Source organism: Ursus maritimus, unplaced genomic scaffold (assembly GCF_017311325.1).
Source record: "Ursus maritimus isolate PB19 unplaced genomic scaffold, ASM1731132v1 scaffold_6, whole genome shotgun sequence".
Lineage (NCBI taxonomy): Eukaryota > Metazoa > Chordata > Mammalia > Carnivora > Ursidae > Ursus > Ursus maritimus.
In genome coordinates this window covers 3,749,681-3,767,402 of record NW_024426774.1, presented here as the reverse complement: position 1 = coordinate 3,767,402, position 17,722 = coordinate 3,749,681, and the positions used below count along the sequence as shown (strand labels likewise).

General features: G+C 55.0%; 1 long non-coding RNA gene across 1 annotated transcript; it reads right to left on the bottom strand.

Annotated features, from left to right (window-relative positions):
• Positions 1–7,386: 7,386 nt before the first annotated feature.
• Positions 7,387–15,091, bottom strand: LOC121100953. The gene is made up of 2 exons (XR_005832737.1): positions 15,049–15,091; positions 7,387–8,006 (listed from the first exon to the last, which is right to left on the bottom strand). It is a non-coding gene; the product is annotated as an uncharacterized LOC121100953 (long non-coding RNA).
• Positions 15,092–17,722: the final 2,631 nt, after the last annotated feature.

Sequence of the window (17,722 nt, the reverse complement as noted above, 5' to 3'; positions counted from 1 at the left end):
ATGTCCAGGAGGGGGGGGGGGGGGGCGTCCAAAGATAAAATTCCCAAGGATACAATGGTGTGCAAGGCTCAGAATTAGAGGTGGGGGAGAGGCGCTGGAGTCACTTCCTATTGGAGTCCTTCTGAGCAAGCCATGGAGGCACCAGCCCAGGGGTCATCTGACTTCTTCCTCACAGCTTACCCCTGTGCCCCAGTGCCTGTCCCTCACAGCCACACTGCTGGAAGGGATTTCTGTGGTGCTTCTCCAACACTCTAGGGACAACCCTTGAATGTCCCCTGCAAGCCCCAGGATGCCAGCCCCTTCCTAGGTCTGGAAGAAGGGAAGGGAGGAGGAACAAGCCACAGGTGAGGGAGCGTGAGCTTCCAGTAGGGCCGGGAGCGTGGGGAAATTACTCCATGCAGGCTGAGAGCCTGGGGGTCCTCTCCAGGCCTCAGGTCAGCACCCCTACTTCCCCCTCTGGCCTGCTGGGGGAAGGAGCGTCACTCCCTCTGAGGCGTCCAATAAATGAGCTGATTCACAGAGCTGAGGCAACAGTTTTGCTTGGGCAGTTACTTACTCTGTGAACTCGGACCCGTCCTCAAGGTCACTGGCGCTGGATAGGAAGTGGTTAGGGAGGTACCCTAAAACCATTCCTCTGGAGAACTGGCACCACACGTGACTTTAGACCATCTTCCCCTGTGGGGTGACGTCAGTGCCTCCTCAGAGCAGGACCTCTGAGGCCCGGCAGCCTGTGTGTTCCCCTCAGTCTCCATGATCCTCGGGCTGGTCCCGTGTCGCTCTTCCATGAACAGTGGGGACTTTCACCAACAGGTATGAGGGGGACCACTTAAGTTGGTGGCTTGCTAAAGCCAGCCCTTGCCAGATGGCTAAGCCAAGCGTGACCGTTGCTTCCCAAATATGCACTCAGTGATGTCTCATTGGCAGCTTGGAACCTGCATGGGGGGGTGTTCACACCACAAAAATGGTCAAACGTGGGCTTTTTTTTTTCCCCCTCATGGTCAGTTGTTACCCCTAGAGCCCTAGGTAGACAGGCAGGAGGGATCCCATCCTAAACCTTTGATTCCCTCCTCGTCCTCTTTTGGATACGAAGGAGCCCAGCAGGGAACTGGCAAGAACTTCCCAGGAGACAAGGTCCTTTACTCTCACTGGGAGAGGGTATCACAGGACTGTTCTCCTCTCCACTGTCATGTGGTCTCGGTAGCCTCACCCCAATGTCCCAGAGCTGACCAAGCCACCGGTCCTCATGTGCAAAAGGAGGTCACCTCTGGAAGCAGCAACTGAGACAGAGCCTGGGAGGCGAGGAAGCCTCGCATTTCACAGCAGACGCTGTTGCTTCGGCAACAGTCCACTTTTGCTCAGCCTTTACAAGCTTTCCACAAGTTTTCTTCCTCCTCATTTGCTTTGATCTCCCTGAGCTCGCAGAACCGCCCCCCCCCCACCGCCACCCCATGAAGTGCCCTTGAAGTCTGGAAAACCCAGGAACAAAGAGTTGCTCTTCACAGAAGTGTTTATAAGACTAGCTCTGCTCAAGACCCAAGGCCTGAGTGAAGAGACACTGTGAGGAATTGCCCCGAAGCCCAAAGCCACCTGCAAGTTTGTCACACACCTTCATTTGACAACTGGGGCAGCTGAGGTTTGTTCAAGGCCACATAGGAAATATGGTAGAGCTGAGACCGGAAGCATCTAGAATCACATGTGGAAACTGGGAGAAAAGGTTGCTTTTCATCACATAACCACCCAAAGCATAGGTGTTTCTGAGTCAAACTTTTCCCGGAGAATCAGTATTACACACATCTTCTTTTGCCGTCCAACACCTGTTGGCATTGCCCTGCGAGCAGGACTCTGGAGTGGCCCAGTTGACCTTTCCTTCCGTCCCAGGCAAGCATTGGAAGGCCCTCCCCAGGCCTCCTTGCTGCTAGGGGTCTAGATGCAAATGAGCTTGTGCCAAATGACATCAGTAGAAGGCCGAGCGAGGTGGAGGCGCTCTTCCTACAAAGCTTCGCTGTTGCCGCTGTAAATTCGGGGGATGAGGTTTCCAGCCCAGCTTTCCTGTCCGTCCTCCAGCTCCTGGGTGTCTTGCTCTGGTTTCCTGACCCCTGGATTACAGCCTTGCTGGCGGGGGCGGAGCTTTCTCCAGCGGAGGCAGATGCTACAGCCCATCACGCTTCCAGCCCTGCTCAGGGGGACCTCAGACGCAGCTGCTCTCCTGATGGCCAGTTCTGTGTTCTTCTAGGAGTCATTCCAGTAGCGCAGCCTGGAACCTGCCCCTTCAGCCCTTTCTAAAGACCAAACCCCCTGTATGAAGACCTTTTCCACTTAACATATCTGGAGTGGTTTCTGTTTCCTGCATTGATCTCTGACTGATACATTGCCCTTAGGTTCTCAGATCTAGGCAGTAGGTATACTTTGTAGTCTAAGGAGTGGCTGCCAGAAAAATCCCCGAGTCTCTATATGATCCTTCCTGGACTCCACAGTCAGTCCCCATATACTGCTGGGGAGGCCCCAGGGCACCACTCTCCACTGGCTCTTTAATTCACGAGCAGCAAGATTCACACGATGCTGAGCTTTTCTTGCACACAAGCAACTCAGACTGATCCTTTGCTAAAGAGAAATTTAAAGGGCTCAAACTAAGCATATCCCACTTAGACTTTTATGGGGAAGAACCTCCTACAGATAGATGGGTGGAGAGCTGGGGGACCGTTCTACAAAACCTGCAGCTCGATTTGAAAACCAGGTCAAGGTCAGCGTCTTCCATTCTCTGGTCCACACGGAAGTCCCATCCCGAGTCTCCATGACGTGTCACTTTGCAGGGCCATCACAGATCGCTCATCGGGCAGGAAAAGATGAAGTTAGCACTAACCAGGGCCGTTGGCCTCCATTTCTCTCGGGACCTCACCCACATGTGCCAAGGCACAAATGCCCCCCTGCCCGCCAAAAGTGAGATCACCCACATGAAAAGCAAAATCACATGGTCCTCCACTCTCTTCTAATGTCACCCCAGTCATCTGGTTAAAGGACTGATTCAGCTCATCTTCCCATTTCTGCTTCATGGTGTGTCGTCAAAGACACATGTCCAGCTGGTGAGCAGAATTAGAAACACACGTCAGTCTCTACAGCAGGGCAGGGAGGCATTTTCCTCTGAAGTTAGTTTCAAGGGGCACCTAGGTGGCTCAGTCAGTTGGCTAAGCATTCGACTCTTGATTTCAACTCAGGTCATGATCTCGGGGTCATGAGATTGAGCCCCACATTGGGGTATAGGGGTGTCTGTGTTCAGCAGGGAGTCTGCTTCTCTCTCTCTCTCTCCCTCTGCCCTTCCCCCTACTCTCTCTCTCAAATAAATGAATAAATCTTAAAAAAAAAAAAAAAGTTAGTTTTGATGCTGCCCACTAGAAGAAGAGGCAGTAAGAAAGTCATGAGCGCCTACCGAGTCAATGTTCAGAAGATAAGGGGATCCGGCTCTCCCGGGCCCTGGCCCCCCACCCCTGCCCCCCTTCTCTTCCCACTGCTGGTGCCTACCTGGGTGAGACCCACCCCTGTCCTCTGCCCCCACAGGTGCCCAGGTGCCTGGCACAGGGGTCTGCCTCCCAGCATCAGCTGCCTGCTCACCCAGGCCTTGGCCACAGGAGCCCCATCTATGGCCAGTGACCCTGTCCTAGGCAATGAGATGCGGGGGTTAGCTGGCCCATGGCAGGGGAAGGAGAGGCCAGGTGGCATCTGAAAAGCTCTAGATTACATAATAATAATAATAATAATAATAATAATAATAATAATAATAAAAAGACAATTGCATCTGGCCAGACCAGTCCTCTTCCTCATTCCTTATACTTAGATGTGATGTTTGTAGCTATAGCAGCCACTTTAGGACCATGAGGAAGTAAGGGTAAGGATTCAAAAGCCAACATGTTCCATGGAGTCGGCACAGGAAGGAAAGAACCCAGGTCCCCGAAATCCTTGGTAAGAAACAACTGCTTCCCTCCAGGTGTGGGGTTACCTGAGAAAAATAAACCCTTCTTTTTTTAACCAGTGTTAGTCGGGTCTTCTGCTCCTTACCGGAAAACCCACCCTAAATGATACAACATCCCAGCACCGCTTGTAGGCGCACTTTTATTCAAATGATGCATAATTACTCGGTGCTCTGCACTTGGTTTTTCTCACTCTGCGATGTGCGTTTGCAATGTTTTCAACACCGATTCCTACAGGCCTATTTTATTCTTTTCAATATGCCCAGAGTATCCCATTGTATAGACACATATCACAGATAAGCCTGATACCCTGCTAATGGACATCTTCGTTTCAATTTTATTCCACTGCAAACACTGCCTCCTTGAACATCCTTATACACACATGGGAAGACATCTATACAGCAATTCCTACAACCGTTTGTACAAAAGGGAGGCCAGTAGACCTGTCCCCTTGGATCCTGTCCTTGCTGCCACACACTCCCTTGACTGGATATTCTGAGCCTTCCTTTGCTGTCCTGGGCCCATCATTACTGGCTCACACTTAGACTCCCTTCTCCTTCACTCACTCCCCTGACAGCCCTGACCCCTGGAACACCCACCTGCTTGACCAAAACCCTGCACTCCCACTAACCCACTAGAGTGAGTGCCTTCAGCCTTCTTCCTCTGAAACCCAGCCTTCTCTAAGCAGCCCTCCCTGCAGCCCACCCCCCCACCACCCTCCCTTGGCACTAAACCAGACAAGCTGTGGGCACCTGGTCTGCTCCCCCTGCCGTGCCCCAGCACCATTTCCAGAGCCTGCCCTCCCAATCTGCCCCCTTTTCTGCTCTGGTGAACTGGCCCACACCACTGACTGAGGCCCAGCTCCCACAGGAAGCTCAGTGAGCAGCCACACCCCACCTACGGCCAGGCCTGGCCCTGGTTTCAGCACCTGTAACCTCGGAAAGTCACACCAGAAACCCAACCTCATACCCCAACCCAAATCCCACTTTTCTACAGAAGCTGACAAATACTACTGTGGGTAGAGAAGGACACACCAAGCTGAAAGACCCGATACCTAAGAATGTATGAACCACGCGTGCTCTCCAATGAGCGCAAACATACCTCACATTCTATCAGACCGGACTGGCTTCTGATCTCCAGCTGGTGCCCAGCCAGCCGAGGCATGCTAAATGCTGAATCACGTGGGGGCTCAGCCCAGACTCACAGGTTATGTTTTCAGTATCAGATTTAGTGCAAAAAGCCATCTTCTCTGCTTGGCAGATCACAAAGTTCACTCTGATCTGAGGCTGGGGCTGGCCACGGCCGGGCTGCAGAGCTCCTGGTGGCGCGGCTGCTGGCCCCTCTCCTGTCCTCTTCCCCCACCATGCATCCCCAGCAGCCAACTGTACCTGAGCCCCATGCGACATCAGGGAGGCAATCTTCAAGGCCTTCTGGTCTGCTCCCAATTTTACAGACCAGAAAACTAAGTTTCAAAGAATCGAAAAGATCACATAGTCACTGAGTGACAGAGCCGGGGACAGGAATGGCAAAGCTGCATCTCTGCGTACCTCCCTGTGGGCCAGGCTCCTGCGTGCACTGGTCTCTAGCACTCGTCGCGTTGAACTACATGGTGTTGCCTCCATCGCACAGATCAGAGGCCGGAGGCTGCTGTCCGAGGTCACACAGCTGGTGAGGAGCGGAACTTGGGGACAAACTCGGCCACCTGCCTCCCTGTCCGTGCTCCTTTCACTACCCCGTGACGCCTCGCTTAGGACAAGAGTGAAAACTGCGGGTCGGACAGGAAGAGAGAGAGTGTGTTAAGGAAAGAAATGAGTGGCTATTATTAAACAGTGAAAATGCAAATAAAGCACCCAAAACAGAAGCCAGCAGGTGTCAAGTAAAGCAGTACCTTTCTTCTTAAGTAAGGAAGCGCCCAAAAACCAAATGGACGGGAGCATGTCTTGGACCCAGGAGCTGGGTGAAGGTGAGCAGCAAAATAGGTAATGCGGCCCAAAGTTTAAAATAAGTACCCACCACACCCACACCAATAAATGATTGCGTCAATAAACAACGGGGAGAAGAAATGATTCGCCCTTACAGGAAAAGCCTCAGTCGTTTATGTCGGCACTGCCCCTCCAAGAGGTGGAGGGAACCAGCCTCCCGCCGTGCGTGTGGGCTGCCTGTGACTTGCTCCTGGAGAGGACGGTGTGGAAGGGCATGGGGGACTACCCTGGCAACCCCTGGCAGAGCCTGCCGCTGCCCAAGGCCACATCAACAGTATAAAGTTCCTGATGGGACGTTCCCTTCACATGATGTCATGAAAGGACACTTCACCTCCGTTTTCCTCCCTCCAAATGCTTAACCCCAGTCCAACCATGAGAAAAACATCAGACAGGCTCAACATGATGGGGCATTCTGCAAACCACCTGACCTCAAAACCCTCAACGTCATCCAAAACAAGGAGGGTCTGAGATACTGTCACAGACCAAGAGGAGGCCACAGAGATGTGAAAACAAATGGGATGAGGGATCCTGGAGAAGATTCTGGGGCAGGAAAAGGACCCAGGAAACACTAGTGGAATCCCGATAACCTGTGGAGCTCAGTTCACAGTGATGGGCGGACGCTGGCCTGGATGAGAAAACACACTGTAGCTTTGCCAGCCTCTAGCAGGGTGGCGTGGGGAGGAGCTTTTCTGCCAACACACAGCTATTCTAGATACAAGGTTTATAGTAAGTAAGTGTGCAGAGATGTTTGGCTCTCCCACCGGGGCCATTGTTCTTAACTGCCCCCCACATGACACTGAATCAGAGACTTTTCCTGTGTGGAAGCCTGGGCCTTGTCAGCACCTGAGGGGACAGTGAGTGTCCCCTGCAAGGTGACTGAGGCCTCTCGCCAGGCTGAGACCCAAGGGCTTCCCTGGAGTTCGATGTGATTCTAACCAAATTCTGGAGTTCTTATAGACCCAAGCTGCAGTGAACCGATTTCCTCTTCCGCCCTCTGTTCCCTCTGTTCATTGTTGGTCTTTGGCATCTCCCACTCCGCGTCCTGGATCGGGACTTGTAATCAGGTGGCTGCGGGGTTCAAATTTCCTTTCGGTGTGAAAATGCAAAGCGACCTGGCCAGGAGGAGCAGAGCAGGTGTCCTCTTTCATCCAGCTGGGGTCCCTGTCCCCTAAGAGCCTCCCCCCGCGGTTGGTCCCTCCTGCTCCCCAGAGGTCTCAGGCCTCACACTCATCAGGACTTGGCTGAGCTCCAGGCGGTCACCCCGGGAGCACCGGTGCCACAACAGGCCCCAGGAAAGCCCGGCCTCCGAGCCGCACGTTGCCGGGCAGGCTGGCCCCCAGCCAGTGGGTCCCCAGATGCCATGCAACCCACACCTGAGCAGGGTAAGAGAATAGGTGTGTGTCAACAGTATTTGAAAAAGAAAATAGCTGTACAAATACAGTACTTGTTAACACAGGTGTTTATAGGTGGAATTATTTTTCCAGGGCTGCTATCTCCCGACCTCCTTTGTAAGTCCCAGCTCACACCTGCAGGGACTTTCCTATTAGGTGAAGGCACAAAGAGGAAACAGAGAGTCCGTATCGACTTCACGAAGCAGGAGGTCAGTGATCAGCTTCAGGCTGCCTAGTTTTCACCCAGTCTCTTCCTGCTGGAGTTACTTTCATTTTTTTTAACCTGCTCTAACAGGACCCAGCCTGTTGGGCGGAGTGGCTCGTGACCACCCGAGGGCGGCCTCGGGGAGATGGGCCTTTCCTGGGGCCAGTGGGCGCCGGCTGCTGTCTGGGCATCATTATCCTCCTCTCTCCTCTCTCGCCAGGGGAAGGCTCACTCTTCATAGTTCATGGACAAGAAAGCCAAAGACACTTGTCCCAAGTCTTGAAGCTCAAAGCAGAGGGTTGTGGGGCCGACGTCAAATCTGGGCAGAATCCAGAGCTTCAGCTGGAGAGGGCGGCAGCCGCGTCCCCGAGACGACACCCTCCGAGGGCAAGGGGACCATTTGTGGAAGCACGGGGACATTCCACCATGAATGTTATTTTGTTCTCCCTCGTGGAAGAAGGTAGCACTGTCAGGTGGGAACAAGTAACAGATATTAAAAATTGTGGAAGAGAAACTTAGTTCCGCTGATCTGCACACTTAAAAATGGTTAAGATGGCAAATTTTGATGTTATGGGTATTTTGCCACAACTGAAAACATTTATGGAAGAGAAACTTAACACGAGACATCCTGCCCTGTGTGGAGAGAGACGTAACACAAAGCAGGAGACTTTAGTTTTCAGTCTGTCTGTTTCGCTAAGTGCATCAGCTTGCCATTGGGAAAGAACTCCAGCCTCTGCAGAGACCTCTCGACAGGCCTCATTCCCGCAGATGTGAGGCGACTGTTTCCCCGTTGTTTGGGGGAGCCCTAAACAGTGAAATACCCCAAGAGAAGGTTCTTCAGAGTGAGGTGTTGAGGCTCAGTTTTCCAGGCTCAACGGCAGGGGCAGGAGCGGGGTGGGGACAGGGGTGAAGACAGTTGGTTTGGAGGAGAGAGAGCAGCCTTGGCGTCGGTGAAGCCGGGTGAACATGGAGGCTTGGGGGACATGGCGGACAGGAGGGCTCTGTCACTGTTGGAGCAGGGCAGATGGACAGATGCTGTTACCCGCTGGTCAGAGGCCCCCCGTGGGAAGGCCCCTCATAGCCACCTGGCCGAAGGTGACCAGGGGTGAGCAGAGTGGGATGGGGAGGTGCTCACTCCCCAGAGTCCCCAGCGATGCCTGGGAGGGGCCAAGTCTCCCACAAGCACACAGATGGGGCTCAGGCGAGGCTGCTGGGCACTGTCTCACTACATCTACAACCCCGGGGGCAAACAGTATTATTTGGTTTTAGCTGCAAAACCCTCCCATCCATCTTGAAAAACGAGGGGATTTCTAGAAACTTTGCTTAAGGATTCTTATTCTATTCCCCTTCCTTCTTTGACCTCCATTTACAAACCAGCTCCATTTCACAGATGAAGAAACCAGGAGTCAGAGAGACCTGGGGCATTCACAGGCGGGCCTGGTGAGCGAAGGCCGGCCAAGGTAGAAGCTTGGGTGTCTGGGACCCTACTGGGGTCTTCCATCGTCTGTGACACTGTCTCCCCAAGAGGAGGATCTCTATCAGCAAATGGGGGGAGTCTGGCCCTCTCCAAATCCCTCCTGCCCCCCCACCTCCGGCCCCTCTACCCCCCGCCTCTCCCTCTGTGTGGCACACGGGCCAAGGCAGGCGGCCACACGGGCCTGAGCAGTCACTGGAGGCCAGCGGCTGGTTTGCCCTGTCACCTGCCGGGAGGAGGGGCACAGAGAAAGGAGGAACACCAACTGAGAATTTTATTTTATTTAAAGATCTATTTATTTGAGAGAGAGAGTCGGGGGCTGGGGGCAAAGGGAGAGGGAAAGAATCTCAAGCAGACTCGCTGCCGAACACAGAGCCCAACACGGGGCTTGATCTCAGGACCCCAAGATCGTGACCTGAGCCGAAAGCAAGAATCGGATGCTCAACCTACTGAGCCACCCAGGTGCCCCCCAGTTGAGAATTTTAAAGTTCACCACAGAGAAGCTGAAAGTTTTCCATCTGAATCGATGCCAAGTCTCTAAAAGATGGGACAGTGCCAATAAATGAATGAATGAATGAATGAATGAATGAACGAACGAACGATGGGACAGTGCCTAACTTGACATTGTTTGATGTCATTCTAATGAAGATAACCTCATATTACAGCTACAGACATGCTCTGTTACTTAGAAATGGTCGGAATGCTGGGATGTATCGTCCACCTGCCATGCAGGAGACTCTGGGCCGTATGCTGGCAACCTCCACGCCGGTGGCCTTGGAGGGACAGCACACCCAGACTTGAGGAGTGACCCGCACCCCTTCTGCTGTGTCTCAATCAAAGAGCAGATGTTTGGTGAACGCTGTGTGCCAAGAAGGCACATCATGCAAAGAAATGGACCTTTCATCAAAGCTCACTGTCCACTTACTCTCTGTCATCCCAATGTGCAGCATGCCCCACACACACCAGGACACACAAATTCACACCCCGCCCCCCAGGCCCAGAGTCGGCTCCTGCCACGTGTCCAGGTTTACACTTAGCCCTGCACACACACTGGGCTGTATCTTCTGACCCTGCCTCATGTTCCTGCATGTTCCTGAAGTGTCCTAGATGCCCTGTGGTGTCTAGTCACCTGTCAGCACCTGAACCACACAGGTGTCTTCCAGGTGAGAACGAGGTCCAGCTCTGGTTCTAAGGGCGTGCCTCATCCCTGCACTGCCTGGCTGGGCAAACTGCGTCTCTTCCCTCGGGCCCTGAAATTCCACCTGGGATGGCAGCCCATGCATCAGGCACAGCTCAGAGGTGACCCGGGAACAGACAGGCCGGGCTCCCCAGGCAAGGACAGTCTGACGAGCTCCAGGACTGCTGGGCAGCTCGCTACAATGAGCCACTTTCACATCTCCTGTGCCGACTTCTTGCTCTGTGATGGGGTGACACTGGCGCCCGTGAATAATCATGAACTAAAGGGAGATAATTAATATTTAGCTTTGCCAGAGGGAAGCACTTGGGGGGAAACCGCCATTTAGTCAGAGGGGTGAGAGTTGTCAGCTGGAGGACAGGACTCATTAGATGCACTGGCAGCGGCCGCGGGGCGCCCAGACCAGCTTGTCGGCGCCAAGGTGACTTCCCCGGGCCAATGAAATGTGGAGTGGCAGAGGCCAGCCCGCGCACAGGTGGGTCTTCTGTTCGCCACACACCCCTAGGCCCCGAGGACTGTGACCAAGGTCAGGGCCGTGCAGCCCCTTGCTGGTTCTCTCCTAGGTGGCAGTAAGATTGGTGGCCTCACGAGAAGAGACCAGAGCTCTCTCTTCATCACCTTCTCACCAGAACCTGACCCTGCCAGACCTTGAGCTGGACCCCCAGCCTCTAGAACTGTGAGAATTTCTGCATATACCCCCCTAGTCTTCAGCAGTTTGTGCTCTGGAGGGCAGGCCATGCTAAGACACCCTCCACCTGCCCTCCCAGGACAGAAAAACCCTCTAAACAATCACCAGTAAGAGGCCGTCTGATTAGGCTTAAATACTTCCAGGATGGGGCACTCACGCCCATTCAGTTAACTTTGGGACAGTAGAATGGAGAGAACTAGGGACTTTGGTTCTCAAAGTCTTGCAGTCAAAGCCCCTTTGCCCCCAAGCCCACCTCTTTCCCTCCATACTGTCCGTTTTATCCTGGGGAAGGGACTCAGTGCACACACATGCATGCTAGCCAGAAACCCAAGCACCGTGTGCACTCCCCCTTGCTCTCAGCCCTCACACCCATCCTGTTCCCTGGTCCTGGAGATTCTGCCTCCTTCACCTTGGGTGCCCATGTTCCCCCATATGGCCACTTGCCCCCACCAACCATCACTGGCTTCCTCCTGGCATTTTGCTACGGCCTCCTAACTTCCCCCCTCACTGCTTACCCCCAAATCCACCCTCCAAACTGCTCTCAGCGTGAGCTTTCCAAAACACACTCCTGACCACACACTTTCCCACTTAAAATTGTCACCGTGTCTCCACAGGCCCTGCAGGATAATGGGCAGACTCCACACTGTGTCCTCGGTGCCCCATACTTGGTCCCAATACTTGTTCCAGCAACATCTCCAGCCACAGTGTGACTTCCTCTCACCCAGCCCCACCCACCCCATGCACCAGCATGCATGCACACACACATTAGAAGGAGGTGCACGTGCACTCCCATGCACGCAGGCACACGCTGCATACCCGTGCATGCACACACACGCACACACAGCCCCTCCAGCTGTTCCGTCTGCTGCCACTTGCTCCACCCTCCAACAAGTGTGCGTGGACCCCGGCAGCCCTGCCCTGTGTGACCTGCGACAAGTCCCTGTACACGCCTCAAGTCTCTGTTTGTCCATCTGTAAAATGGGAACAATCAAATCCTATCTATCTCCCTGGGGAGTTATGAGCTCTCAGTGGAAGGATGGGGAGGAAGTCCTGGCACAGAGTCTGGCATGTGTAAAGATTTTGATGAAAGCGGGCTGCCTTCTGTCCAAAAAAGTCCGGGGCTACGTCTTACAGAGACCTAGATCGGGGCGGGGGAAGTGGGAAAAGGGAAAGAAAATCGGAGGCAGAGGGAGGGAAGGCAGCCTGGAAGGTGCGGGCACCCGCCACCACCAGGAGACAGAACGGAGCTGTCCTTCAGAGCCCCGCTGACACAGACTGTAATTATTCTTCCAATATTCAGATTAAAATATTTACACGGCAAGCACAGCTGAAACAGAAACCATAATAATTTTTTAGACTAATTTGTTCAACACAAGAACAAAATCCAAGTTGCCTTAAGATGAAAAGTAAGGAGAATATCTTTTTCCTCTTTCACCTCCCAAAGGCTTCTAGGCAGAAGAGCACAGATCAGAGAGGAGAGGGCCGGAGTCCAGTGCTCCATGGTGTGCTGGCTTCTCTTACATGCCAGGCTGACTCCTGGCTGATGGGCCATACTATAAGGGGAAGAGATCTCTCCAGAGAGCTCCTGCTGTCCTTCATCTACAGGAAGGAGAGATCGGTCACAGCGGTGTCCTCTCCCTCGTGGTGGATGGCACCCACCGGGGTCAGCACAGATCCCTGCGCCTGGCGGGGAGCGCGGGCAGGGTGTGGCTCAGGAGCACAGAAGACACACTGAGAGGCAGAGACACACCAGTGAGCAAGACTGAGGGACACATGGAAACACAGACGGAGAAGAGGTTGAAAGAATGGGCTAAGCATAAAAAAGGCACAGACTGATATAGAGAGGAAAGAGGGAGGGAGTGGATGGGAGAGGCCAGGGAGGGGCCGCCTGCTGGTTGTGCCCACCCTCCTTCTCCAAGGAAAACTGCCCTCCCCTTTGCCAAGTGAGAGGTCAGCAGGTCAGGCCTCGCAGCTAAGAGAAGAGCACTCTATTTCTGTCCAAGACAACGGAAAGACGAAAGTGCACTGAAGCCCCCGGCCCCTGAACCGGGCATGGTGGGGCAGCAGCCTGTCAGGGGCAAGAGGATCAACGTGGCCAAGGCCTCAGACCACCTCCTTGTGAACTGGCTGCTTGACTCGCTTTGTAATTCCCCTTCCCCAGAAAGCCGCCTGCCGCTGGACGTCTCGGAGGAGGAATCCCCCACTGGGCACACCCCCGTCCTGGCCATCCATCCAGGCCCTAATTACAACTCAGGACAGCAGTAAGATCAGCAGCTGGGGGCAGAGGGACAAATCCCAAGAGGCACCAGGACTGGGCCCTCATATGTGCTTTTTAAATTCAAACAAGAATGGAGAAAAAGAAGTCCAAGTCAGTCCTTGTCTGGTTCCTAAGACTGTTAGACTCAGCAAGAGGAATGCTCTTCATTCAGAATCCTGGTCCAGCTGGAGGGGGACAGGGAAGGGAGACAAGAGCTAGGCAGGAGCCCCAGGGCCCCGTCCTGGAGGCTGAGAGGTGGTACCCAGCCGGGAAGGGCGGGAGGGCCACCAGCCAACACAAAGAGGCAGGTCCAGGGCGCAGGGTCGTCACGGGCTGCTGGGATGACATAGAAAGCCCTTGGAACAGATCCTGGCACACAGGTGCTCAGCAAACCACCAGAAGCTAGGGGAGAGAGCTTCCCTCCCAGCCCCAGAAGAAACGGACCCTGCGGACAGCTTGACAGTACATGTCTAGCCTACGGAAGAGTGAGAGCATAGATCTCTGCTGGCTAAGCCACTCCGGCTGTGATACGTTGTCATGGCAGCCGGAGCAACTAACGCAACTGCCCGGGAGCTATGATGACACCTGTGTTACAGGTGAGGAAACGGGAGGAACACTAAGAACCTTGCCAAGGTTTCATGGCCAGAGGGGGGCCCCTGGGGAGAGCCCAGCGGGGCCCCAACCTGTACACGGGGGCGGATCACACCTGCACCACTGACCCTGTGAACCCCAGGAGGTCACTTGTCTCTTGCCCTCCCTGAGTAGGAGGCATCCAGGCCAGAGCAGCTGGGACATGCACTTGACCCCTGGCCACGGTCACCCCCTGAAGAAAGAGCTGAGTCAGTGCACCCTGCTCTCCGCAGGGTGGAAGGGGAGCCGGAGGCCGAGGGCCTTCTGGCACTGTCCCAACAAGCAATCAGGAACTATTCTCCCCGCTACCAGAGCCCTGTGAGAGTTCTTCAACTTCTGCCACTTCCCCACTCTTTCCCCTCCTGTACCCACCCTTCTGCTCTGCGTGGTTGCTAATTAAGCCCTGACGGCAGCAAAGGCCGACCTCGGCCTCAGGGATCCACAGAGGCAGGAGCCAGAGGAGGGCTCCGCCCGCCAAAGGCCAGTCCAGCACAGACGTAGGGGCCCCTGCTGAGGGATTTGGGGTAACAAGGGGCCACCCAGGCCTGGAGCCACCAGGGGTAAATGAGACCTCCCCCCCAGGGGGTCCGGGAGCTCCACCGGGGTCGGTCCTGACTTCAAGTCCAGGCAGGAGTGACCTCAGACTCTGATGTTGCTCTGCTCCTCCTTTCATCCCCTTGCCTCCCAGCTGCTTCCTGACAGCGATCAGGAGACAAGGGGAAGATAACGGATAATGGAGGGGCTCTCAGCAGGCCCTCGCTTACGGCCTGTGCTCCCAGCAGGTTCTTCAGTGACTCAGGAGGGTGCTGTCTGTTGTGCCTTGGCAAGGTACAGGAGGACCTGGGTGAGCACGGAAGAGGAGCACACAGCTCCCCGAAACACGCAGCGATTCAACCGGACCCAGAGCCCTTGCTGGCAGACGTGCTCCTGCGCTGGCGTGGTAGTGTCTGCATAGTATTTCCGAGCTAAACACACATTTTTGATGTTATTCCCCTGATCCTCGCAGCAATCCCACGAGGTAGGAACTGTTGTGTTAAGACACAGATGGGGAAACTGAGATTGGGGCTGGCTCTGTAACTGGGCCGGAATTCAGAGCTGAGGGACCCCCAGAGGCGCCCTGCACTTTTCCCAGAAGCCAGCTTCAGGATGGGGACGGGTCGCCAGTGCAAGGCAGCGCCGACCCACCTCTGCGGATGGCCTCACGTGAGCTCTCAGGACTCACCCGTGCACAGAGCCCACCGTGCTGGTGAATCCCCCTCCTTACCTCTAACCCAGCCCTTCAGCGGCAGCCTGAGCCCGTTTCCTGTGTTCTGTCCAGAGCAGAAGAGAGAGAACCACCCACTCAACACCCATTCTGTAAAAACCCTCGTGTTCCTGCACACGTCACATCATCCTGCAGGCTCAGCTTCCCCCAAACTTCCCTCCTGCTTCTAATTTTCCAGTCTTTACTAATCTCTGGGGGCCGTGGTCTGGGGGTGGGAGGCAGGTGGGAGGCAGAGAGAGCTCTCTGTAGAAGTTGGCAGGTGTCCTCGGGCTCCCGCGCTCCCAGTTGTGATGGGATAAGGTGTAGAGCCCAGCTCGGTGCTGGGAAGGGCATGCAGCGAACAGGCCGAGGCCCAGCGGTGCCCAGCCAAGCCCTCCGCCCCATGTGCCTGGCTCTGCTCTGCCTTTGGCCCCACTACCTCTGCTCTATTTCTCTCCACTTCACAGTTCCCCATAGCCCATCTGCATCTAGAACCTCCCTGCCCGGCCGACGGCCCTCCCCACCCAGACTGGGTGCTCTGCAAAACCTGTCATCTCTCCAGCTCTCCATCCCAGTATCAGGCCACCATCCAGCAGGCCTGGGCCCTGGGAGGTCACTCTGAGACCCTGTCTGTGTCGGGTGGGCCCTTGAAGGGTCTGGTCTACCCAGTGTGGGACCTAGAGATCAGGACAAATGTCCCTCCCGTTTTCTGGTTGGGAGCAGGGGGAGCTATGCTGCTCAGAGCAGAGCAACGGCCTAACCGAACTCAAGATAGGTGCCATCTATCACTTCCCTGCAATCTGCAAGCTTGTCACTCGGCCTGCAAAGATTAGATTAGGGAGAACCCCGGTCATCAGAAAGTCCAACGTGAGATACCTAATATCTGGTTCTCTTTTGTCTGTGCCCACAGCGCCTGTGAGACCATCTTCACTGGCACTTTTTCAAGGTAGAAACAGAGCAGGCAGGCCCCTGCTTTGCAAGGTTCCTCCCGCTCTCAACCCCCACACCATTAGCTCTTACCCAAGGGCCTTTCAGTTTTCCAGCAAGGCTGCAGCCAGAGCCTTTGGGGCCCTCCCATCGGCTGGTCATTGCTGCTGCCTCTGGGTATTCTGGAAAGGCTCACAGCCCCATGTGTCTCTTGCACTTCTTTGCCTACACAGCAATACAAGCCCCCACTCCTCACCCTGGTCCTGACCTTCCCTTGCCTCCCCCTGGTCCTTCGGCAGGATTTGAACGGTGAATGCTTGTGTCCTGTTTGCAGTCAGGAGAAATTAAGAAATGGTCTTTTCACAGACGGGAGCAGAAGAGCGTCTTTGGCTAGGGTCTGACAGTCAGGTCTCACCCTCTGGGAAAACATGCCAGCCAGGTTCCAGGGGCACCTCCCTCCTGTCAGCACCCCGGCAGCTGCCCCAACTCCAGTCTCAGGGGTGGCCGAACCCCGAGAGCTCACATGGCCCGTCAGCCATCCCAGCTGACGTCTCCAAAGCCCAAAGTCCCCCGAGGAGTTTCCGTTTCAGTCTGGGTTCCAGGAGCACCATGTCACAATGTACTTCCTCAGCTGGAGCTCCTGGGGTTGGGGTGGGGGGCACCGAGGCCACAGACGGACGCGCAGGCCAGGCGGTGCAGCCCATTCTTCTCACGCCAACCCCTGCCCACGCCGCACCACGCAGCCCGAACCCCTTCCTGCACCTGTCCCTGGCATGAGCTCACCTGTCCTTTCTCCCCAGTGCCAGCCTGGGTTGCAAAGATCTCAGTAGGGCAGAGACCGGCCAGTTGAAGGGGTTGTCCTGGGCTGGACGGGAAGGGTGAGGGGGTGAAGGAGGTGTCCATACTGGGTGGGAGAGTAAACAGTCAGGATTCCAGGACTGTCCGGGGAGAGGCAGGGTGGGAGTTCAGTTAGGGAACCATCGGCCAGCTGGCCTGGCCCCTCCCACAGGTGAGCCCCTCCCCAGGGCCTGGGCTCCCCACGGCCTCAGGTGAGAAGAAGAACCCAAAGTCCTTAAGCAGAGAGAAGAGCTCGTCAGCATGAGCTGGGACATTCCTCATCTTCAGCGATCCCAGCCCTTCATTCTGTGGCTCACTTTGTCAAGTCTCCTCCTGCCCCAAACTACTGCAGGTGAATGCCTGGCAAGTTTAACATTCTCGGGAAACAGCACAGCTGTGCTCCCTGAAATCACTGGTGCCCCCCTTCCTTCTCTCAGCCTTGCTCTGCGGGTCCTTCTTCTTCAGCTCCTTACCCCCCATCCTCTCTCCTTCCCTTTCCCACCTCTCCCCCCTCCCTCCCTCCCCCCTCCCTCCTTCTCTCCCTCACTCCCCCACCTCCCCTCTCTCTCTTCCTCTCCCTCCTCTCCCCCTTTTCTCCATTTCTCCTTCTGTGCCTGGGGGGAGCCCTACTTTCACGGACCCTCTCCCCAAATGAATGTCTCAACATCTACAAACATTAACTTCATTAATTTGGGAAGGATTTATCAGTGCAGAGGTTAATTGTCTCTCCCTGACATGTTTTTACTGAATACATCTGGGTGACAAAATTAATTTCCTCATTAGCTATTTTTAAAAGTGGAACAAGCTAAGGGGGAAACTGGTGCAGGGAGACTGCAATGTGAGCTGCCCTGCCGTTCAGGCTGCCCCAGGCTCTGCCCCAGGTTCCCCTCCCGGGGGGTGCCCACTCAACCCCAGGAGCAAGCAGCATGGA